At 34.0% G+C, this 22,560-nt stretch overlaps 1 non-coding gene across 1 annotated transcript; it reads left to right on the top strand.

Annotated features, from left to right (window-relative positions):
- Positions 1-10,164: 10,164 nt before the first annotated feature.
- On the top strand, positions 10,165-10,235 carry Trnag-gcc (transfer RNA glycine (anticodon GCC)). Its single transcript has one exon. It is a non-coding gene; the product is annotated as a tRNA-Gly (tRNA).
- Positions 10,236-22,560: the final 12,325 nt, after the last annotated feature.

Genomic DNA, 22,560 nt, shown 5'->3' with positions numbered 1-22,560 from the left:
GTTTTAAATCTTTGTTTATTATGATTTAAGCGCTTCTGCGACAAAAAGAATAACGCCTCCTCGATCCTTTCTCTCTGAGAAATTCAATGTTATAATATATTTTGTATCTGGTCAAGTATCCGTATATATGCTGTTAATATTACCTTTTCAAACTGGATTTTATCTAACATAATTTCCAATTGGTTAAATAAAAGAAAACGTTATTAAATACGGAATATCCCAACGAGGTATTGAGGTATCACATTTCTCATTTCATATTGTGCCGTAATCGTAGACCAAAGTTTATTTTCTGCATAAACATATTGTTGGTGGCATAGTGATTCTTTCCGCGCTTAGTCTGCTATTTAGATTCAGGTTACTAAATCTATAACTCCTCACTAAAATTGGGAGCTGATGACATGTCGGAGTAAATTTTACCTGTATGTACGCCATTTAACGGATTTTGAGAACAAGGGACCAAGTAACAGGAGAATTCTAACTTCAGACTTTAAATATGTTGTTGAGGTTTTAATTACAGGAAATTATATTTTTATTTATTATAAAACTGTAGTATAAATAACACAACATTTGTGATGTATTTTCTTTGATTAAGATTCAACAACTGCGACAAAAAGATCTGCACTCACTACCAGTTTCACAATATCAAACCACCTAGTGACGAAGCCGACAACTCGTCAGAATTTTGAAAGTATGATTTTTCATATATTTCAGCTGGTTTAAGCTCCACATTATTATTTTTGTTATTGATCGTTCAATGTGTTTGTTTATTTTGTTTTTCCTCGTCACGTTATTGTTATATCTTATAGCTACTGAGACGTAATCATTGCAGCTGATATACTTCAAGCAAAGTCATGGGGTTCGTTAATTCTATTTGTAAATCAAAATTGAAAAAATACACGTACCTCTTCAATTGCTAACCAACAAAAAGCATTATTAAAATATAAAAGTCTATAAAAGGAGTCAGTGGCACGTGCTAAGCAGGTTCATCGAAATTCAGATTTTTTCAAAAAGTTGAATTTCGAGGAGGGGTTGAATTGCGAGCCAGCTCGAACATCGAAATTCAGATTTTTTCAAAATGTTGAATTCGAGCTGGGGTTGAGCCAGCTTGAAGATCGGAATTAAGATTTTTTCGAAAAGTTACATTTCGAGCTGCGGTTGAATTTCGAGCCAGCTCGAACATCGAAATTCAGATTTTTTCAAAAAAGCTGAATTCTGAGATGGGGTTGAATTTCGAGCCAGCTCGAACATCGAAATTCAGATTATTTCAAAAAGTTAAATTCGAGCTTCGGAGCATCTTGCAGCAATTTTCGTACTTTTATATATCAAGTCAACGGTAACTGACATGTATATGTACAGTCAGTCACAAATAAAGCTTACATCTGACATGAAAACGGCATTTACCATCGCGAAAAAATGTCACAATATACTATGTGGAGACCTTGGAGCCATATCCAGCAATTATCACCGTCATACCTTGTAACATTTAGTTGTATTGCTTTTTAAATTTCATTTCAGATCTCGGTAAGACAGTAGGCTTGCCAGTTGGACTGAGCTTGGCCGTGATATGCGGGATTATGTTTGCCATTTACATGTTCAGAAGGTAACAGCAGATGTTTCTTTTTACTACTATATCTGTTTTTATAAAGACAGTCGATCGTTGTAAACCAAAGTATGGATTGATTTATCTATATTACTGTTTGTTTTAGCTCACCTTTCACGTAGTGACAAGGTGAGCTTTTGTGATCACCCTTCGTCCGTCGTCCGGCGAACGTCGTCCGTCCACATATTGTTATGAACACGATAGAGACCACATTTTGCAATCAATTTTAATCAAACTTACAAACAACTTGCATTGGCATAATATCTCGGTTCTTTTTGAATACTGGTCAGATCCAATCATGGGTTCTAGAGTTATGGCCCCTTAAAACCCCATTTTTTTTTATTTTGCAGCCATTTAGATACTTCATTTACGGTTACATTAAAGGGTCAAAATTTGTTATTTTGTAATCATTTTTAATTACTCAGACTTGCACACAACTTGTATTGGCATAATGTATTGGTTCCTTTCGAAAACAGGCCAGATAGAGACTTCATTTATGGTTTCATTTGATACAAATTTGCAAAGTTTTTTAAAACTAAAATGGCTCTTAAATTCCATGATGAATACGTCATATCCAATCATAGGTTCCGGAGTTATAGCCCCTGATTTACTCCTGAAAAGCCAAAATGTGTTAATTTTTACCTTGTGAACACAATAAGTTACATTTTACATTCGATTTTAACCACACTTACACACAACTTATGTCACAATAAGATATCTGTTCCTTTCGAAAACTGGTTATATTCCATCATTGGTTTTAAAGTTTTCCATTTTGGCCCTTTCAGCCATACAGAGGTTTTATTTATGCTTTGATTTGAAACAAACTTGCTCAGAATGTTTATCTTGATAATTTCTAGGCCAAGTTCGAAACTGGGTCATGTGGGGACAAACACTAGGTCACCAGGGCAAATCAAAGGAAAAACTTGTTAACACCATAATGGACACATTTATGTTCCTATCTTCATAAAACTTGGTCAGAATGTTAATCTTGATGATTTCTATGCCAGATTCAAAACTGGGTCATATGGGGTCAAAAACTAGGTCACACGGTCAAATCCAAGGAAAAGGTTGTTAATACCTTTGAGGCCACATTTATGTCCCTATCTTCGTGCAACTTGGTTAGAATGTTTATCTTGATGATTCCTAGGCCAAGTTCGAAACTGGGTCATGATGGGTGAAAAACTAGGTCACCATCTCAAATTAAAGGAAAAGCTTGTTAAAACTGTAAAGGCAACATTTATGACCATACCTTCATGAAACTTGGTTAGAATGTTTATCTTGGTGATTCCAAGGCCAAGTGTAACAGGTGAGTGATATTGCATAAGTTTCAAAACCCCTATAATTTGAACTTTGCAGTTTAATTTATATCTTTTTATTTGTTTGGCTATACGTTAGATACAAATGTTGGAAGACAACTAGCCATGGAAATAACAATAATAGTAAATCGGAACGTCCAGATAAAAAATCTTCATCGGAGCAAGGTATTGCTTATGGCAACTCTTCGTATAATGCAACTCCAAATGAATACAGTTTTGTGAACAAAACGGTTAATAAAGGTAACGATGGAGAACAGTGTTACGTGACAGAAGAAGAATACGATGTTTCTGGTAACGTTCAAAGTAATAGATCAAACACATCCAATAATATCTACAACACTACCCAAAGCGAGGCATATGTCACTACAAACATCGTAAGCAGAGGAGTGCATTGTGACCATGTGTATGATAGAACACAGCGCCAAGAAACAGATTCACGATTCTACTAGACAAATAAAAGATTTAACACAATGTGATAACGTATATAATCACTTATCGGAAGCTACCGCCAGAGATGATCAAAATTACTATGACTCTACATTAAACACAAATAAACTCGGCCTTGTTACTGATCAAAGTTATGGTAAGCTGAAATAGATGGAAATGCTTAAAGCAATTATGCAAGACTTACACTTTTCTGGCAAAGTCAAGCACACTTCAATACACAAACATTTGTAACTTGAAAGTATTTTTATCTGTTACTGAAATTTTGCGGAATAACAGTTTGGTTAGTATTGGTTCAATATATTAGTCCTAGACACAAACGGAACGAGACGACTGAACATAAAACGGGCAACACATGTAAGATCTATGCGGTACTTCCCTTTCCCGATAAAATGAGATCCGAACTTGAAGCACGTTGATGGAAATACACCGCTATGATTAAATATGCATTTCCTATGTCTTATTTATATGACTAACTAATACATAAGCGATAACCACGTTTAACAGAAATCGAGTACATTTGAATGAAATTAATTTACACTTCGCTTATAGGTAAAACATGTATGTAGATTTCTGAAGATGGTCACTAGATGACTGAATCATTCCGATATTTTGTCTTTTTACAGTTTATAAGAATTCTCAAATAAAGACTTGCCTATATACTTAGTGATCAGAGTAATTGTATTGAGTCCACTTGATATGTTTGTTTTACCATTAGTGTCAAATGAAAAGGATATTTGGCGAAACTGAAAATGCTCGCCATGCTGGCTTTGATTCTGCACAAAATACACAAATAACTGCAAACTGGTACTTAAAGGCCTGGAGAATATTGTTTGCGTAATTATATTGTGACTGATGTAAGAAATGCTTATTTTAAGAAAAAGTGAACAACTAAGTTTTTATTCTCATTCACATCAACGCCAATAAATACATGAACCTTCAAAGTTGAAGTAGTTTGTATAATTTTAAGATTGATAGATGTTTTCTGTAGGTTTAGTGCACATGTTGTTGAACAACCCATGAATTTAATGCTTAAATGAAAGTATTTTAAGTGGATGTCTGGGTGGTATTTGTGTATTTTCTCGTTACAGAGATAGACAAAAGTATTTTATGATTTGGCGGTATGAAGAAGTCGCTATAATTTTAAAAGTATTTCAAAGAGCTTCAGCATCTAAAGAGGATAATGGTAGTATTTGATCATAAATGTTTTCTCTCATTACTGTATTTATTCTCAGACATTCAACAAAGGTTCAAATAAATATTTACATGCTGTTCCCGGTGATTCAAGCGACCTGCTATGAATATCATGAGAGAAAACATTTTTTTAATCAATCCCTTCCATTATCCTGTAAGAATTTCATCCAATGTGCTTACTTTCTTCCAACAGAGATTTAACATGCAAGGTTAAAATAAATGTTTACGTGTGTTTCGCGGCCGTTTCCGATGACTAGGGCCACCGGCTAGGAATTATCATCGCGAGCCACTGTTACCACTTTATATTTGTTCACAAGGTTAGCTTCTTGTAAAAGCTAGTCAGTTTATATGCAGCTGTTCAATATAAGCGAGACTAAAAGGTCTGTGGGTATGACCTAATTGTGAACAGCATCGAATTCACTTCAAAGACAATGATAATGGCACATATAGTTATAAAGTAAATAAATTCCTGGGCAATATCAATAAAAGATTGCTTTTATAATAATTTTAAACAGGTTTAAACATTTTTCTTTATTATCGCAGTTAGCCCGAAGAGACTCTTTCTAAATGAAATTTGTTTGCTATCGATATTTGGCGCGGTACATGTAATTTAGTCAGGCGATATAACATATAGGAAAGTCTCTTTGGGCTAAATGCGATAGGTTAGCCGGTTCTTAGTTCGCCAGTGGCTTATTGCATAGAAAGCACAAAACGTGACGGTGAAAGTATCGGTCTTTTACGTTGTTTCGAACAAAATCCTGTAGTAATACCTCAAAAGACGCAAAAATCCTTTCCGTTTTGCAGTGCAATTTATTTTGCACGCAGTAGCTGAACTTGCTGTTCGAATAGTTAAATCTAAACTTCTATACATAATCACCAGGCTCCAAAGGAAACAAGTTAGATTATGTGAAATGAATGCCATTTGATTTTGAATTGTGTGAAATAGATAAATCACATATATCATATTCTGAATAACCAGTTTTACTTGTTTAAACCAGCTTTTGTATTAAACCAGACACCGAATCGATAACAATCATCTAAATCTTTTTTGAATTTCCCTCCCCACAGAGTGTTAACAAGGTTTTTCTATGATTTGATCGTAGTATCTTAGTTTTTGATCAAATAACCCAAATCAGAACCTGACCTAGATTTCATAAGGAAAACACTCTGAGAAAAGAAACGATGATTAAGTATAAATGTCTTTCAATTATTTGACCTAGTGACCTTGTTTCCGACCTCATGTAACCAAATTTTGAAAATAATTGAATTCTATAGTGATAAACATTCTGACAAACATGTAAGAAGATCAAACTGAAAATATGGCCAAATATGGTAACAAGGTTTCTTTTATGATTCGACTTAGTTTTTAATACTAAGCAGATCAGTTTTGAACTTGAACTAGACTCACAAAGACAAAATGTCTGATAAAGTATTAAGAAGGTTAAACAGAAATAAATGAAAACCACAGAAACGGTAGTCTATAGAATGAGATAGTTTTGAGAATATCAAACAGAAGATGTTTCCTCTACAGTGTTAACATTGTTTTTTTCAATGATTTGAACTAGTAACATATTATTTTTTACTTTAATTATCCCATTAGATAGCATGGAGACAAGCATTCTTACAAAGTTTCATAAAGATGAGATTCAAAATGTGGATTCTAGAGTGTTATCAAGGCGTCTAGTTTTTGATGATACCAGATGTCCCATAAATGACCCCGTTCGGGATTTTATTGTGAAGTGTGGACACTTAAATTGTTGGTGACAGACGACGGACACAGAGTGACAACAATAGCTCACTTTGATCGTTTTGTGTTCAGGTTCTTGTATTGAGATATTTTCACGCCTTTTAAATAATTTCACGTAATTCATTGTTGAAATCAGTCGTCTGAAAGCCCATTTTTATCATAGCTGTACTTTTCAAATGCGAGGAAGTGCAATTTTCTCTTGTAGCTTCTGAGTCGTGCCCTTTGAGCTCTGACTTCAGACAAGTTGTTGAGTATATTTGTGTGATTATATCTTAGAGATCGAGCCTTTTTATATGTTTTACTAATAATAATCTTGAATTTTGTCACTAATGTTATAGTCTTGCCTAACTCGTTTAAAATAGGGTAAGTTCGAGTTTGGCATGCCCAGAACGCGTTTAAACACCCAGTTTCCTATAGATTACTGATCGTTCCAAGGCGGAGCCCCTATTTTCAACTTGTTTTTATCTGTTTCGCATTTTTTTTTTGCCCTGTTTGTGGTTTGTGTTTCTTACCTTATCGCACCTATGCATTTGCGCCTCCCTTCTTTTGCTATGAGTGGGGTTAGATGCTCATCATATTTTTGGCCACCGGCCGTCCCTGCGCGTGTCTTGTGTACGTGCTTGTTTGCATTGCTGTTGTTTGCAGTTTAGGGAAACCGTGGTTTTTGAGCGTGGCTTTCACAGTTGAATATTCATCCTTGCTTTTTCCCACCTGCCCCAACAACCCCGCCCTTTTATATACCCCTTGCCCATTTTTTTTTGTATTTTGCATATAGCTGATAATTTATTATTTATTTTTATGCTTTTTGAGGGCTATGATTTTGGTAACATTTTAACAATGGTCATCGTTTGACAGTTAAAATGAATTTTAAAAGAATGTTTAAATAATTTCAAAACTTCTTTTGCGATTGCGATATGTTCTATATTTGTTTGAAAATGCTAAAACTACATATTTTTGACTGAGGAATTGGAGGTCTGGCTCCAAGTTTCTGATTATGATTTATAACATTTATGAAGGGGAATAAAATTCAGTTGGGTTGTGCGCGTGGCAGGCGAGCAGTCTACAATTGAACCACAAGACTTAGTGCAGTTATTGATATAAATTTCTCCTCGCAATTACGTCTGACTTCACGCATATCGTTTATGGAAACTGTCACGCGGTGAGTTGGAACATATTGATAATTTCAGTCACATTCTTCGCCAGAAATCGAATGATAACTTCAAATGATATACATTAAAATATATATAAGAATCTTATTTGGAAGCATAGAACGCAACTGAGCATAGTCAGACTCAGTTTGATTCATACAATGAAGTGTACAAATCTCAAGCCCATCTATCATACGTATTCCGTTGATGGCGTTTGCTGTTTTTACTTGGCATTTATGTCCACTCTCCGGGATCATTTTATTATTAAGAGGAACCGTATTTACTTTCTCTTAGTTTTTTCTGACAAAAAGTCATATTGTAAACGATATTTTTCGCAAGTGAAAATTGACGACACTTGCACGATCATGGGATAATTCTTTTGTGCATATTGATTAATACATATTACATAAAACGGTCATGTCGAACTTACATACAGATACAATGTTCGCATAATCAAATACACTTTTTGCAAAAGTTCTGATTTATGGAGGGTATAAACTACATACAGTCGAAACTCGATATCTCGAATTTCAAGGGACCGTGCCTTTTATTTCGAGATAACCGAAATTCGAGTTATGAGAAGCGACGTATGGACGAAATGATGAAAAAAAGTTGGTTTAGTTACGAGAAGTTTTAATAAAAAATAAACGTTGTTTCCGTGATGCTGTGTATACACTTTAGGCACTATACACGTACACGATTCCGTACAGTTTGTGTTTACTAAAATTTTCACTTTTTTGAAGAATAAAAATGATACTAACCTCAAATGTTTTTGAGCAAAGTTTCGTTTTGTACCACGTTTCTCTCCCTGAGGATTGACAGCATTTTGATCAGACATTTTGAACGAATGATATACATTCCCCCAAGAAGTTAATTTTTATACATTTTATACATCGCGATTACCTTTAATTAAACCTTATCAAAGATCCTAGCTGTTCAAACTACTTAATTCATTAGTTTAAATTAAAAGCAATTTTCATAATGTCTCAAAAAACAAATGACCGCTGATTAAGAAATCTAATGCTTACATCTGACAATTATAATTATGATACGTGCAACAAGTATGACCTCACTTTGATTATCGCCGCACCTTTGATATGTCGGCATCGCGGCTCTCTGGTTAGGCAATAACATGGACATGTGTTAAAAACCAACCACATTCACAAAGAGATGTGTGAAACTTTATCGCATATTTTCCTTAATTCGACTTACCGAGTTTACAATGCACTTGAATTTTACTGACGGGACTGAAAATCCCTTTCGACACATCCGGAGTCTCGGTATTTCAAATGTGTTTGCATGCTTACATGTTGCTTCATGTTACAGCACTGTAATTTTCATGACAGGTAAAATAGACCATTGCGATGAAATTTAAGGTTTTCGCTGATTTTAATATTTTCTGCTTAAAATATTATAAAATTTGACATAGTAATTAACCTTAAGATTTGTTTCCGAGCTAAACACTTCTTTACAACTTTGTCCAAAATTAGCAAAATTTTGCAATATTTTCAGTCTTATATATCCTTAATAAGCTAAAGCTTAATAAGGCCTTAAGGTAGTTCTGCACGTTTGATAAACCGGAAGTGATGGTGTAACATCATTTTTCTGGAAAACGTAGAATAAAGCCTGGATTCGGTGTTTGGAAATGAAATCGTTTTATGAATTAATGACAACCCGTGAGTGAATTTATTTTAATGACACTGTTAGTATCTTTCTAATGTTAAAATATTATTAAAACATCTGACACATAAAATGATTTAAAATGATGTCTTCAAACCATCTTGAAATTTGCGGTTCACTTAAAATATCGTTAGGTATCTCAAAAAAATCACACGGACATATACATTTTATTTCACCACATTATAGACCATATATTTATTCACGACTGTAAGAGGTTCATTAAAATCTACATTGTAGACACAAAATCTGTTCGCGAAAATGTGATGAATGCTGTGATTTTCCAATAGACTCCCATTATGAAAAAATGTGTAAGGTCGAATTTTTTCAAATAATCTAGCAAAAAAATCAAGCACACGACCGTATCTCTTTTATTTGCTGAATTTTCTAAGCATATTCTAAAGTTTTGAAAAAATAAGGGTTAAATCAAATTCTACATTGTAGAAAAAAATTCTATCCGAACGTGCAGAACTACCTTAAAGAACAATCCGATGTTGTTTTTAAATTTACTTTGTAACATAGTGTAACTGTTGATTCAGAAGCTGTTCAATCTGTTTTATTGTAACATAGCCGAATCTTATATTCTAAGCATGTTTCATATTTGGAAGAAGCTTAAATTTTGACAGTTTGCTCTGACGGGAATAGGTTCATTCTTAAGAAAATTTGAAAAAATAGTTAACTTCGTATTATCATAATAAAATTGTTTTTATTAGAATATGAGAATCAGTCATAACAATTTAGCAACTAGAAATCTACTCATTCGATACACATGTCATCTCTATATGTTGTTAGGACTCAGTGTATGTCCCAAGAAAATGGCCTTTTGAAACCGTGTTTAAGAGAATTCAGGGAAAAATATTACTGTCATTACACTCTTTTATTACGATCATTAATACTACAACAAAACATCGATTTGGTGGCTAATAAAAATGACAAATGACATTGCCCGGAGGCAAAAACGCCATAAAATGTCAATCATCTGCCAAAAAAAAAAATAGAATAAAATAAAACTGGTATTTACCACACAATTAAATAAGAGCATCGGTGGTTCAGTGGTAGAATGCTCGCCTGCCACGCGGGCGGCCCGGGTTCGATTCCCGGCCGATGCATTTTTATTTAAGAAATAATGTATAGATAAAACGGTGTTTTAACGTTAGTAATATACGAAAAGAGGTTATATGTCCGTGAATAATTTCACGAGGGCTTAGCCCGAGTGAATTATCACGCCGATGTATAACCGACTTTGAGTTTATTCATTTGTTATACGTAAAACACGATATTTCTGTACATTATTACGATTCTAATATGTCCTTTATCTAAAACAGTAGAAAAATTTAGTAGCGCTCTTTCTTGGTCGCAACAAAAGCATTGACGTTGTCGCACATTAACGTGATGTCATTTAAGCGTAAATGCGTTTTAACAGAAACAAATATATAAGAATATTATATCATGTTCTTGCAAACTGCTGTTTTCTTGATACAAAATACAGAATGGACCAATATTCACCTGTGCACTTTTGATAACTGTTTTCAATTAAGCCAGTCAAGTACATTTAATTATTTCTTACTAATAAACTTGCCTGATGTTTAAAACATTCTTCCAAGAGTTTATATTGCTATGATTAAATCGTTGTATTTGGATTAGCTCGGTGTACACACAATGTAATCTCTAAGAGCGTCTTTATCATACTCCAGTTCAGTTAGAATAACCTTGTCAGCACCACATGTGTGACCTTTAGAGCTACCAAGGCAATCTATATAAGTTTGAAATTTTCATACTACAACCTTTTTGTATATCACGGTAAAGTGACCGGGAAAATGGAATGAATTCAATACAGTATAATGTTGAATTCTTATGGTTTGAAATTGTTCAACGTGCAACATCTTTTATTGCAATGCATCAAATGTCACACATCGTATTTTCTAAGAGAGATTTCTCTTGTCACATTTGCAGTGTGATTTTGATGGCTGAATTACTAAAACTGCTTTTTCAAAAACAATAACATTCATTTGCCTCGCGGATAGTTTAAATGTTAAGATATATTTAATTTCGTACGTGTATATCCTACTCGTACACATAGATGTTTATATATTTTTATTTTCCAAAGGTCTGAGCTGTCAGCATTGCGAAGGCTTTAAGCAATTCACAAAACGTGCAAGTGCACCAGTAAAACCAAATTTATAGGTGTCAAACGAAACATTTTACCTTTAGCTAGTGATTTGCTTGCAGGCATTGGCCGATATAAGCTGCCCCTTTATGGCAGCTCCTTTATAATACCTTAGTGCTTTACTACACGTACGCGTATGTAATCGCAACCCCTCTGTCGCTGTGTCTTTAAAGAATAATAAAATGTTTCTGTAAATTTCAATATAGCGCTATATATTTTGTAGTTGTAATTTTCTGAAAAAAAAAAAGAGTCAAGGGTCAAAATGTGTTTCAGTTCATGGAAATTTATGCAGCGATTATTAAAGTTTGTGTGTACGTTGTTCGCCTGGAACATGAAACCTTGCCAGTTTGACACTGTCAAATTAGGTCCATTTGTTTACAATCGTCAGATCATCATAATTATATAACTAATGCATTAACCGGTAAATACATTACATGTTGCCAGGGCATTCGAATGAATACTTTATTATACATAGGAAACTTTCTTCAAATGTGACCTACTTTATCTGTTATGCAATGTATGTGAACTAGCTAGCAATCATGCTAAAAGTTGAGCTAAGAAGATCTCTCTAAATTAAATTCATATTTCATGTATGATACTTGTATTAGAATACGCATCTGTCATTTTGGATACATGTACTTTACAACATAAAAAATCCTTAGGAAGTTTTCAATATGAGGCCGCTACAGGATTGACAGGATCTGTCTCGATAAAAGATCTACTTGAAGAAATTGGATCGGTTTCTTTAGAAGAGAGACGGAAATTTTAAAAGCTCATTGCAGTTTATAAAGCCAGAAAAAGTATACTAAAATTTCCTAAATTTTTGTCAGATATATTATCTTGTGTTATAGCAGAAATAAGCTACAACCTTTGAGAGAGAAGGCTAATTATGTAACAACAGCTCGAATAACTTTTAGTTCCATTTTACTCAAGGTGAAAAACAGATGTAATAATCTGAAAAACGGTTTATGCATAAATTATTTGAGATAACCCGAAATGTATTTGTGGTTATATCACCGAAAATGCTGAACATAATTTCTTTTAGTGATATAAAGAATCCACCATTATTGTAAAACCAGAACTCTTCTTCATCCTTTAAATGATACTTTACTATTTATTCGGATCTGAGATTACACAAACGAAAGCAATTTCTTAATTTCTTTGGCGGTACATATTATTAAAAATTCTTATTGTTTTCAGCAAGCTAGCAGTAGATTGTTTCTTGTATTAAATCTAATACTGATAAATCTCAAATTATCCAAACAGAATATCAGTGGATGACATTAACCAAACTTCTGCGGAAAAAGATTCTTTCGAATTTCTAGAATTAATACATAGACATATCAGTTTCATATCCAATTTTAAACTAGTTTTTCTATAGGTATATTTTTCTTCAGTTTCAGCCACACTTAGTTTTTGTCTTTAAATCTTGCTTGTTATGCATATTATGATTCTTATTTTGTAAACATAATTTATTTTACGTAATACCCAACCTTTAAATGGAAGGGTTGTTAACTAACATTGGCAAAGTTGTGGCCCGACAATATTCCTATAATTTCATTGATTTTTAATGTATACTTGTGTTGCAATTATACATATGTGTAATTATGTATGTGAAATGTCCGTTCTTTTGACACTTAATTTAGTGTACTGCTGCTCATCGGTTCAATGTCACATTTCAAAAGGCTTCGTGTCGTTGAAAAGTGCACGTGCCAAGCTACTGTCAGATACCTTCTTTTTATAGTTTCACCAATCACATGGCCCAGGAGAAACGCGTGCGGGTATAAAATTCTACAAGCACATATGAAATTTGACAGAAAGAAACTGACAACTGAAAGAGGAAAGGCCCCGGGATGGGGTTTAATTAATACGGAAAATAAATAAATCCTTGCTCATCTAGGTTCATCCTTCTGTTGTTTGCAAGCAAAAATTGAGGGTTGTGATACCGTGTCGAAAACCGCTACATTCCACGTTCATACGTATATTACTTTGTATGTGAAATGTCCGTTTTTTGGCACCTTATTCACTGTACCCCTCTCATCAATCCAATGCCACACTAAAGGCTTAGTGTCGTTGAAAAGTGCATGTTCCAAGGTAGTATGTGATACCTTTCAAGGCCCATAAGAAGCATTTTTTAAAGAGGAAAGGCCCCCCCCGGGATGGGGTTTAGTACGGAAAACAAATAAGTACGTGGTCATCTAGATTCATCCTTCTGTTGATTGCAAGCAAAAATGTATTAAAATGTATTATATACAATAAGATATGCTAAAACTAAACTAAAACTAGCTCGTAGTCCCAAGCCCTCGAAATCTTTGATACTAGTATGCTTCGTCTACGAAGTAAATCCAGTTCTTTAGATAGTTGACAGCGTGGAGTTTGGCCCACCGTCACTTCATATGGAATGGATTATTTACAGTGTATAAACATTTTGATAATTTTAGATGGGTAAATGTACACTTTGTGCCATATTATTTTCATTTATAACTAAAACTCTTCTAAAATATATAAGTCGGTTTAGGGTTCATGATGTATGAACAGTTTACATCAATGTACTGTCTCTTTACCGATGTAAAAATAATCTTGCATAATCCAATACCAATGTTGTGATATATTCCCGCCATGTTCGGTATGTTCATAATAACTTTGTAGGTGCATTGACATGTCATTTCTACTGATATGGTGACCTCGACTAGATTATTTATTTCAGTGTAAGATAAATGTGTCTTCATTGATTCATCAGATATGATAATGCGTTTGATATTGTGTACAATGTCGTGTGTACAAGGCAATGCAGACATCGTAGGTTTGTAAATGCAGGTTTTGATGTTAAGTAAATTATATATCAATTTGTTTCATCATGGAAAAATATAAATATAGTTATTAAAAGTCTTTGTTCCATTAGAACATCATTTAGGGAGTCCGTGGCGCAGTGGTTAGCAGGTTGAACTACAACGCCAGCTGTCCAGGTTCGATTCCCGGTCACAGCTGATAGCACGACTAGTATTCAGTGCTGGGTGATTTACTTAAATTGGTACTGTTTCCAGCAGTATCGGCCTAGACTTGATGCTGTGGAGGTAAATGACGTCTGCCGTGAACTCGGCTGGAAATAAATTGTTCCATCCTTTCAAGGTGGCGGCTTTCGTCGACTGGTGTAAAGAGCCTCTTCCTTAAAATACAACTAAAAACTTAAAGAGTGCCAAATAAGACATCATAATATCAGATGAAACTATTTAATAAGTCAAAATCAAAGTATCAAGAAACAAGTGGATCAGATCAGATATGTCAATTACAACGAGATAATGTCATTAAGCATGTCAAAACCGGTGTTTGGAGTCCATGTTTCATACACTTCAGCATCATTAAGACGATAAGAATCAACAGACAACAGTTGATTCGGTCAGACCATCGAGCATATACTCACTGGAGATCATACATTATATGATTAAATAAAGTAAATTCAAATTCAATTTGGTGAAATATGTTCGCTAGAAATTGTTCGCCAATTGTAAGTTATTTGCTTGCATCCCTATTCCTGGTGTACGTCGGATGGAGTGTACTAAGCATTAAACATAAAAGACATAAACCTGTTTGCACTTCCGTAGACATACCTTATTGTCATGACCTCATACATTATTTGAATGATAAGCAAATAACATATATTGCGTTTCATTAGGCTTTTAAACACTATTCACCCGATTGACACTGCAACATTCTAAAACGTTATATTTATATTTTTTGCTTTTATACTTTTACTAATACTTGAAACAATGTCTGTTTTAGGGCAAGGATGGAAATTACACTTTTTCCTATATGGCCCTACGTAGAACTTAAACAAAAGTACTAACTCTAAATATGCAGGCAAGTTTTCAAAGTAACTCTGCAGAAATGTTTCTTGTATGACTCTCTAGCAGAAGTGTTTCCCATTTTAGCGTTGAAATTAAGATGAACGATATAGAGCCATCATTTACCGTTTCGTTTCTTTTTGTTATAAGCTGTATCTCTTTAAGACGTTTTAAGGGTCTTGCAAGAGTCAATGTGGTTTAATTTATTTCAAAACCTTAAAAATAACCTACGTTTACCGAAACACGTTTTAAAAATGTTCACCTGGTCGAGAAATCTTTTGATAGTCTTCTTTTCTTCTGGACTTTAAAAAAATCAAAACAAAAAGATCGCGAGCCTTGGAAATAAAAAGAAGTCACAAAGGCTCAGATCTTGTAATAAAGTTAACAACATGTACAGTTTCAGACGCTTAGAAAAGCTTAACATATTCGTACTTGTGAGAAGAAGAATAGTCCTGAATCAGATGGACGCATGACCATCCTTTGCGCGGACGCTTTATATTGTAATTTTTTTTCGCTTTCTTCAGCACTTCTTATAAAAACATCCTGTTACTGTATGTCCCTTTTGACGAGCACTTGCACAACTGGCCGCTAGAAATAAAAACTAGATGCCCACGGGCAACATGTCGAGCCCGTCAGCTGTTAAAAGGACTGGGAGTTGCACGCGACACTCTGTCCCATTGAGGCAAACATTTATGCCAATCAAAAAAAAGATTACAAAAAATTACAAGTTATTTGTAGTAACAACAAAGGGAAGTAAGTCTTTAAAAAAAGTCTAAGTCCACAAAAAACTCTTTACCAGTAGAGAGAAGGTCAAAATACACCTCAAAATTGGATGTTAGATGCATGTTGTACTACAGAAAAGTGGTCTTGATTTTTCCCTACGACCAGTAATTAAAAAAGTTACAATATAAGTTATTTATAGTAACAACAAAGGGAAGTAATTCTAGGTTCTTGCGCATGACACTCCGTCTCAACGTGGTGAACATTTGTGCCAAGTTACATCAAAATCCCTCCATGCATGAAGAAGAAATGCTCCGGACAAAGTTGTCATTCTTGTATCTTTTGACCTCTAAGTGTGACCTTGACCTTAGACCTAGGGACCTGATTCTTGCGCATGACACTTTGTCTCATAATTGTGAACAATTGTGCCAAGTTACATCAAAATCCCTCCATGCATGAAGAAGAAATGCTCCGGACAAAGTCATTATTGAATTTGACCTTTGACCTCTAAGTGTGACCTTGATCTTTGAGACAGGAACCTGGGGTTTGCGCATGACACTCCGTCTCACTGAGGTTAACATTCCTGCCAAATATAAACAAGATTGCTCCATGCATGCACGCACATACACCGAACAGCCATTTGGACAACTATGTCTTCGCTTCCGCAAGCGGGCTCGACAACAAAGCTATACAACATTTTCACAGTACTGACGGTTCTCTTGTCAATAGATGAGCGTGCACGAACTGTTCGTTTCTATTGCTTGTTCTATGTGGCTCAAACGTGTACATCCAGGTTTTTCACCTATTCTCAATATAGAAAAAAGCCGAGTCGGACGATAACAGTTACTGATTTTTCTTTTAGATGTTCTTGTGAATACTTTAGACGCTGTTTAGTTTCTTTGTCAATGAACAAATAAGGCACCCACCTTGCACAATTCTTTCTCAGGTGCAAATGTAGGGATAATACACGTTTCTTTTGTGTATTAATACACAAAACAAACGTGTATTGTCGCTATTCTTGCATAAAAAAACATTACACGACGACTTTATGTATTGTTTTCATATGTGATGACTTGACGATTCCGGTACATTTTTTATTTACCATCCTCTGTTGTTCTTGGAAACGGTAAACATGTTTAAAATATCCGTATCCAGTGCCCAGAAATAAATAACACTATCAAAAGCATATCCTGAAGGTTTTTAAACGATTTTTTTATCTCTCGTTATTACAAACATAATATTACCAGTAATTGTTCATATCACTTCACAATTTGGTGCACTCGGGCACAATTTCAAGAATAATAACTTTACATTCGAGTAATATTGAGTACGGACACAGTTTGAGTACGGATGAGTACGAACGTAGTGTCAAGCTTCCAAGCTGTTTATATAAATTCTTCGAGAAATTAGATAAAAAACATACCGACTGATACTTACCAAAATTATAAATATGATTCCTAAAAACAAAGAATCGCACAGGTTACACGCGATTCTTATACATTCATGGTTGTCTACAAAATCTGAATCGACGCCGAGTTCCAAAAGGGGAGTAAACAAGGGAAGAAACGAGTACGAACATTATTGGGGGCAGCGCATTTGGCGTTAGTTACCGATACAGCTAAACATTCTATGGTTTAGATTGCATCTTTTATGTTTTAAGAAGAGGTTTTTATGAAAGAAGCAAGACGCAAACACCAGATGTCAATCTGCGCAGAAATATATTTACGTCCCTGGGAAAGCATTTCAAAAATAAAAATCGGGTATTAACAGCACGTGAATTGCCTTGTTTGCACACGATTTTTCTCCCGTCAATACATAGGCGGATCCAGTGAAAAAAGTAGTTTTAATGCAAGACTGTATTTTCAGAATCGCTGACACTCTGCTCTCTGATATCCCAGTATATCTATAGCTCAACCTTTACGCAGCGATGTTTGCCTTGTCAATGGAGGTTTCAGGTCTACAAAGGCGAGCGTCTTTTTAACAGAAAATATCCAAGCTTTTAAAGTTTAAACCCACTCAAACATTGTGCGGTATTTTATATAGCGAAGAATCTTCGTCCATGTTACAGGGGGACTTGTTAAACATCAATATATATGACTGTTTATATAGTTCAGACTAATTACCTCAGTGATTTGAAAAGCTATTTGCACGAATCAAACATGTGTTTCATTTTAAAACGCAAGATGGATAAGATTATGGAATCTCATTAGTGACCGCCTTTTGGCATGACTTGTATTTAAGTCTCATTTATATTTTTATCAAAAAAGATGGCTTTTATTAATTTATTCAACAATAAATGAATGAACTGTTTTGTTCAAGAAAAAACATATATTTCTGATTACAGACAAACTGCATTTTCAAAATACCATCTTTTCCGTTATTATAATTTTAGGAACATTTGGACGTTAATATATAACCTTTATATATTGTTATCGGTCAAAGTGCGCTTATCATTAATTTGTATTTTCATTTCCCGGTTTTATCTTTTAGATTTACGTCCTTAAGATTTACGTTAGCGTTTTAAAGATAGCATGAAAGAATTTGTGAAGTTTTCATAATGAAGGGATTACCAGCATTAGTGCTTACATACGTATTCAATGCACTTGCAGTTGCATCAACAGGTACAGCATTTTACTTAAAGCAGGTGTAGTGTGGGAGGGATACACATGACATTATTTGCGTTACTGTGAAATCATTAATATTCGTGGGGGACTAATTTTCGTGGATTTCGTAGTTGAGCATATCCACGAAATTTAATCCCAACGAACAAGTAAAATTCCCATTCATTTTATGTTCAAAAGTTGAAATCCACGAAATCATATCCCCACGAAATTGCCGTTTTGACAAAAACCACGAAATTTCATGCCCACGAAATTAAATGATTTCACAGTATTCGTTCAGGTAAGGTGGGTTGTCATTTGTCAATGTTTTTTTTGTGTTTCATTTTTTTTTACATTTCAAAATATACAAAGCCATGCAATCTGTCATATAAATGAAATCAAATATGGTCACACAATTGTGTAATCTAGCCTTCTTTTATTTTTTTCTACGCGTACATTTATTCAGACAAAGAAGAGGTTTTACATTTTGTCATTATTTCAAGACGTTTATAAATCTGTCCTGTCTAAAGATTTGTACGTAAAGTGCAATATTATATAATAATGATTTATAAACGGATGTGCCTGTTCACAAGTGCCATATCATTAATAGATACAAATTTTGATATTGAGCGAATTTCAATAGTATCTCAGTTTGAGCACATTTATCCAGAATATGAAATGCTCGGTGCTGTTGTTCTTTACATGTAACCGGTACCTATACATAAAATTCACTTTTCTTTCTTTTCATTTTCTGACCGTTTAATTATTTCTCTAACACGTAGAACGGTCATTAGCTCAAGTGTTGTAGAGAGGTGTCGTAGTACTTCAACGTCAATTATATGATTTTGACTGGAATTATAAGGGAGGATATAACTTTTGCACAACAACGCATACGGTCAGCATCATGCCCACTTTATTCCATTTGCGAACCATTTTTTGCAGTGTTTGCATGTATGTTGAATATAAAATTTAGAGAGATTGGAAATTAACAACATTGGACAATAGTTTTAAAGGCATGTAGCCCCAAACCTTTTATTTCCAATAAGAGGAGTTATGTAAACATAGAATTAACATGTTATATGTATAAACAGTTCTATGCATTAGGTTTAAAGTAGTACACACTTAATGTCTAGGTAAACACAGTCTAAATGTGCCCTACCTAAAACAACTGGAAGTTTTTTAACAATTGTCTGTTACCGCATGAAATTTAGTTATAAATGTAACTCTATATACCCAATAAAAATTATATAATTAGTAAATGTAAAATATAATTGAAGAGAATTTTCTACATTTGAAGTGAACATTCAGATATAGAACATTCAGAGAAAGATATTTACAGGATACATATAAAAACACAAGGTAAAGTAGTTTGTGTCTGATTTTGTTTGTTTAAGAGATATGGGGATTATGTAAATAAAGCAATATAACATCTGGATAAAACTAAACAGAAACAAACACAAAACATGTCTCGCATATCAAAACTGATAACGGTAAATTGATATTTTATGTTGACTCCTGTAATATCAGGGAATTTCGCGAGAGATCGATTTTATACACATTCGTCAATTGTCTTTATTCGCGAATAAAAATCTTATGTCCTGATAGTATGATGTAATAACCATTATATAGTTCAACACGAACTATTTGTTAGGCTAAATTCAAACTTGAAAAACGTATTGCTTTTGCCACGTAATATATAACTTGTTGAATGGCTTGGCGGTCAAAAGTGAAAACTTTTGACCGCCAAGGCATTCAATATAATGTATATTCTACAACGCACATCAATTTAGTTTTCAAAACTAATTACCTTTTAGTCTCGCGAAAATAATTGAATCTACAATATATCTTATCTGTAGATGAAAAATAGCGACATACCGATATTATAAATTGTTTTCAGATATTTGTTATCTTTCTGTACTTGTTCAATATTTCCCTATCTAATACTTAATTTCAAGTATTTTTTAAAAGAATATGGTGGAAATAACGATTACAGAATTTACTTTGTTTTGCTAATGAATTTGATTCCATAAACATCAGTTAGTTTTTCACTAGTGAATGGCATGCCCGAAGTTTCTTTTTGCCTCAATGTCATAAATATTGAGGAGAACTAGTGCATAGGTTAATTGTGTATGGCCAACATTAACCAAATTCAAAATTCTTCTTATATCAACACAATTAAAAAGTTAGCTGAGGAAAATTTATGTATGGAACTACACTTAAAAGAATTGGGACAAATTGACAAAGTAGTAACTTGCCGCTAAATTGTAAATTGCTCATTGTAGCCGAATGAATAGTTTTTGATTATGCAAGAAGGGAATGTTATATATAGTTATGTACTATTTGAAATTACTATTCGTACCATGTATCATGTTTTCCTGTGAACTATTACATTATGTTGAACCTCCACATTGTGTATGTAGCGATGAACATTATGTTTAGGCCAGTAAAACCATTGGTTTTTGACACAAAACCATATGACTATTGTACTACTTGGAGAGAATAAAGGGATTATTGAAATCGTATTACATACGTACCTGTAATAACCTATGTATTATACAAAATAAAACAGTATTACTAAATAGTTACTGTAAATGCTTTTATTCAGTTATATTTTTGGACTGAGTAAATATAGTAAATTTTCCCAGGTTATAACCCGCGCATATAAACGCCACTCAAAAACGAATGTTTTTTTCCGTACAAGTCCTATATATATTATTTAAGTATTATGGTGTCAGACGGTATAAGACATATAAGTACATTTTACTTGTATATATCATTGTATATATTAAAAATGTATATTGGTTTTGCAAAATATATGTCCCCGACAAAGCTATTCTAATTGTTAAATTTTAAATTATAAAAGGCTTCATTTAATTATGAAACAGAAAGCATGACCAGCTCAAATTAACATTACTTGTGCGACCTACAGTAATTTCGAGTATGTAATCTTGTATGTTGATACTATGTATCTTTCGACCGTCCGTCATCCGTCTGTCAATTTCCTTATAGAACATTTCCTAAATCATGAAGCAAGTTTAAGGTACCGTCAAGTAAAGGTCATCCATGCTGAAATATGGTCGTAATGAAATCTGATTTCAGGACAATTACACAGATATTTGTCACAGGTGACCCTCCGCCGGACTTCTTCAAATCACTTTGTTGTGTTGAGAAACATGACCACCACGGATTAGGTATTTTTCTTAAACGGCTATATGGAACATTTCTAAAACCGACTCCTCTGGAACCGCTTGCCAAATTTCAAATAAGAAAGTTATCCTGAATTGTTTGATAACGTGGTCACCAAGCGTCGGAGCTAGTTTTCTCTATATGGATGGATAGAAAGTGTTTAAAATCTTCTCCTCCGACTTTGTTGACCCGACTTCAAAATACATTCAAAGTAAAACTCCTTGGGTGATCCCCAATCCAGTTGTGAATCTCGCGTGAGCAATCTAGGACAATCAAGGCTCTCTTATATATTTTTGAATGGCCGTGTGCAATTAATCTCTTCGAAAATTAATGATACAAAATTCTAGACCATTTCAAGCTCAGTCCGTATTTTGGTAAAATGAATGTTTAGTTATGATAACACAAAACAGTTGAATTCTCGTATTAAAGAGTTTGTGCGGTTTCTTAAACCGAGCAACTCTAACTTTACCATTTTATAGAAACACTCAACGATTTTCTGTGTATGTAGTTTTACTTCTTACAATAATTCGTATCCTTATAATTACTAGCCATACAGTAAACATTTCTCATAAATTATTAAAATGAACCCAAGCAATGCTAGAAATTAAATCCTTAGAAAGAACTCTTTTCGTTTTCTCGTGTGCCCCTCGGTGGATCTCCTGCAAACTTGGACAGAAATAACATTCGTTTAATCATCCCCGAGATTGTTGGAATAATCGAAGGAACTCTTTCAAAGGTGTTAAATCGTCTTGACATGCATTTTAGAGTTTAAAATGTAGAATAAAAATCAAATATTTTAAAAACTTCACGTACAGAGAGACCATTCTCAGGATTCAGGCCAGATAAGCAACATAAAGACCCAAAGCCACTGCTATTTAAGTGTCTCCATCCAATACACGAGTCTATCGTTAGCTGAAGA

Source organism: Mercenaria mercenaria, chromosome 9 (genome assembly GCF_021730395.1).
Source record: "Mercenaria mercenaria strain notata chromosome 9, MADL_Memer_1, whole genome shotgun sequence".
NCBI lineage: Eukaryota > Metazoa > Mollusca > Bivalvia > Venerida > Veneridae > Mercenaria > Mercenaria mercenaria.
Note: the sequence above shows the minus strand (reverse complement) of the source record. Positions and strands in the feature narration are given on the sequence as shown.